Source organism: Babylonia areolata, chromosome 23 (genome assembly GCF_041734735.1).
Source record: "Babylonia areolata isolate BAREFJ2019XMU chromosome 23, ASM4173473v1, whole genome shotgun sequence".
Lineage (NCBI taxonomy): Eukaryota > Metazoa > Mollusca > Gastropoda > Neogastropoda > Buccinidae > Babylonia > Babylonia areolata.
The window spans coordinates 30,051,507-30,055,942 of NC_134898.1; positions in this window are offsets into that span (position 1 = coordinate 30,051,507).

Genomic DNA, 4,436 nt, shown 5'->3' on the forward strand with positions numbered 1-4,436 from the left:
CATTTCATCACCAAGGTGAAAAATATGCTGCAATGACACATTCAATCAAAATAACAAGTTATCATGAACAATGAATACAGCTCACATGGGGACACTATTATGAAGCTGCTGGATTTTTTAAACAAGACTGGTGACAGGCAAAAAATGTGAGCCATTGCTAAACCTATGTGCGTGTCTGCACTTGTGCATGTTTGCATGTGTGTGTGTGTGTGTGTGCATGTGCCAACTTCATGTGTATCACTCCGCCTTCATGTGTATACATGGGAGTGAGCATATGTGTGTACACGAATGTATGTGTTTTCATATATGTGTTATGTGTCTTCATTATACATGCAAGAGTGATGTGTGTGTGTGTGTGTGTGTGTGTGTGTGTGTGTGTGTGTGTGTGTGTCTGCATGGGCAGCACTCAATTTTCCCAATAATGTCATTTATGTATATTTTAAACAAAACAGCAGATGTGATAAAAGACAAAGTATCGCATTTCGTTACTTTGCAATGATTACACTTCTCAACACCCATTTTTGCTCAGCCATAAAAATATACCTGACTGATATTACATTCTTTTCACACACACACACACACATACCATTTTGACAGACTTGTGTGAAAAGGTTTGGAGCCAGAAATCACATGACAAAGCAGTACAGGCTGATGAAAACAACAGCAGTTACACTCACTCCTTCCCATTTGCACAGTTCAAAACCAGACAAAGAAAATCTTTATCTTATTTGACTAGATAAGAAAGAAAAAAAGCAAGGCAGTCAAGAGATCTGCAATCTCAACAAGAGCAAACAACTGAAACAACATTCCAGTTTCAGTGAAGCACAGTAATGCACTACTGATTAATGAGTAGAATTCAACTGAAAGTGGTATTTTTTGGGGGGGTGGGGTTTGGGGGGGCGGAGGGGAGGGGGGGAGGAGAGGGATTGTTTTGTTTCTGTCTTTGTTGTTGTTTGCATTTGTGGGGTACAACTCTCACTTTCACTAATTTGTATGGTTGGGATTTTACCAGTATGACTGTTTCTTACGTACTGTTAAGGCAGCAACACTCTCATCTTATGGGGTTTGCATGCTGGGTATGTTTATGTTTCTATAGCCTTCCATAGTTCCAAATGCCGACATTGATTACAAACATTTTAACATCCTACCACCCCAGCTTCTTGTTAAAAAATAATAAAGTGTTTAAAATGTTGAGCAAAACATCATCTGTTCAAGAAAAGCAACAAGGATACAAATCAACCAATCAACAATTAGCCAGTGTTCCCCTCCTAAGAAAAGCAACACGGATACAAATCAACCAATCAACAATTAGCCAGTGTTCCCCTCCTAAGAAAAGCAACACGGATACAAATCAACCAATCAACAATTAGCCAGTGTTCCCCTCCTTGTGCTTGTATTCTACTGTCCCTCATGCACAGCAACCCTTTTTCACAAAGTTTTTTGTTTTGTTTTTTGTTGTTGTTGTTTTTTCTCCTTCAGTTCCTGAAGGAAGTGAAATATTTTGTGGACTGAACATGACATGGCTGAATTGATCTTTTGAACATGATCTGAACTGACTTTCATCACTGTTTAGTTTCTCACTGACTGGTTTTCTGACCTGGAATGGCTCCTTGCAGATGGACAGGCTATAAGAAACATGATCTGATTTGACTGACTAGATTTTTAACATATGACTTGCATATTTCTGCATGCATTCACACACAGAAAGAATTAAGGCACTAGCAGGTCTATGTATATGCATGTCTATGCACATGTGTGTGTGCTGACCTAGAAGATGGGAATATTTTCAACCTTTAACCCACCATGTGCTGCCTGGGTTCAAATCTCAACCTCCAGATAAAATTCCACTGCTCTAACTACATGACTCTCCTGAAGTGATTTCCAGTTCAAAATCATTGAAAGCTTTACAGATGGGAAAGAGAGTGGAGGATGTGTGGGTTATTCTCAACTTATTGAGCTATTTCTCTATTTCCAGACCCCCTTTTATGTTTGAGGCAGTGACGTCAAATGACTCTTTTTTACGTCAAATATTTGACACTCTTGAAAAATCCCGAAAATCAGAATACTGTCACAGATTTCCACTTGGGTGCTTCTGCTTAAAGTAAGAGGTAAAAAAAAAAAAAAAAGATTCGTTCATTAAGTAGTTGTTACCTATCTTCTTAATCAAGACTGCACTCTTTATTTGACTCGACTTCACAGCTTTTCAGGAAACAGGAAAGAAAGAAAAATAAACTATACAAGACTTATTTCCAAAATATATACCGGTATATGATTAAACACATCCTTCCATATCAAGAAGAGAGAATACATTGTATTACGAAAGAGAAAAAAACTTTAGAACAGTAAAAAGAAGGCTGTAACATTATCGATAATAATGAACAACCCATTCAAAACACCCATTCATGCATGACAACAGACCTTATGCTGTAATACACCATTTTCCTCACATTCCAAAAAGTATAAAAAAAATGAAAGTGGAGTATAGAGTCTGTGGGATTTATTACAAAACAGAGTCATGTAAAATAACAAAATATGTGTGCATGTATGAACAGGTAAATATGTAAAAAATAAAACTGTACAAATTCCTACGATACAGTTACCTGTATGTAGTTCAACGGTAATTGCACCAACCTGTCAAGATCAACAGAACTATTGCCAGAGATTTTAAAACCAAAGCTGAGCCTGGATGACTTGGGAGGTATATGAATAAAAGATGACAAAAAATGGGAGAAAGAAATGAAAGTAGCATCAACAGCAGCACAGTACACTATCACCAACATGTTTTAGTTACTGTTTACAAATGCAGACCTTTAAAAATGACAGCAACACAGCATTTGAACTTCCTAAAAAATCATTAAAAAATATAAGTACAGCACAAATATAAATCTCCTTTTTTTTCATTTTTAAATATGTACGAATTGATTTCATCTTCTGTCCAAAACAGCTCTGGGCAATACAAAATGCAAGTTGTACAAAATTATCTGTTGGTGTAACCAAGCATGGTCCAGAAAAATCCATGCATTTTCGTTAGATTGTCTGCTTTTCTCCATTCAAGGCTTAAGCTTATCCATCTCATGATTATTATGCAAGAAAGCATTGGCTGCTTTATTACAATTGCAGTTTGTGTCAGAATGCCATCCTTTACACTTTTTTTTCTACAACTGGTTAACTTTTCTACATTTGGTTTGTCTCAAAAATTACTAAGTTTTGAAAGAAATGATAATATTTGCTTTATGAAATAACATTACCTTTTTATTTTTATTTCATTCTATTTCAATTTATTATTTATTTTGTTTTATTTTGCTGTACCATCTTTGTTCAATGGCATCAAGTTCCTCTGGCTCTCCTGTGCACTGTTAGCCTGTTAGGGCATCGGGTCAACACAAAGTCATTCACTAAATGAGACAGAGGAAGTACTGGCCAACACCGACAGCAGTGGAAGCCAACCTGTACGGCACCCTGGAGGAGCTGCGATGGACGGCAGCCTTCATCGAGGACACCGGGCTGCTCATCTAATGGGAGGCGAACGAGGATGAAGAAGACTAAGGAGACCCTGCACTGCTGCAAGAACACTTGGCAGCGTTTAGTTTTGTGGTTATGATTTGACATACACCGCACATGACCAATCCAGCTCCTTACTGTTAACAGTCATTGCTTTTGTAATTCAAGAGCAAGGTAACATTCTTTTAAAATGAAGAGTCACTACATCAGTTTCCCTCTGACGATTTTTACGGTGCAGTCTCCAAAATGCATGATCTGCTGACATTTAGGACCTTGACAAAAGCTCATCACAGACACGGAAATGGTGAGGGATTCAAAATTACAGTCATCAAAGAGCAAGACATGAAAAATCACACGATTATGATACCTTTCTGTGTGCATACTTAGATGACCAATGGAGTGGTACAGATATTATTAACATGAAGACGGTGTGAGATGTTTCAACAAAGCTGTATTCTACACTTCCTTTTTTTTTTAATTTCCCCGTCAAACCAGGACTTTGAGTTACAGTCACTTGAAGTGGTCAGTCAATATGAATGCCATTAAGTGCATAACACTTGAATGTGTGGTCCTAATCTTCCCAACTTTGCTTCTTTGACACATCCAACTCTTGAGTCAGTCAGGGCTGTAACATCTCACAACAATATAATCAAAATTCAGAATCTCTTGCTCTGAAGTCTTGCGATGCTTACCACTTTGCTGTAGTGGCAGGTCAGTTTTCAGGGTTTCTGCTTTTCAGGTCACAGCATTACAAACAGAATGATAAGTGACACTGATGTGCAAGCAGCACACAAGCAGTGGACTCTTTACGTTACACTTAACAGTGATAATAATGTATGATTTCTGTTTTGGTTTTGTGAACAACATGAAAATGTTTCAGTTATTGGTTACAGGTTAAAAAAAAATAAAAAAAAGGGGGGGGGGGGTTTAAAAAA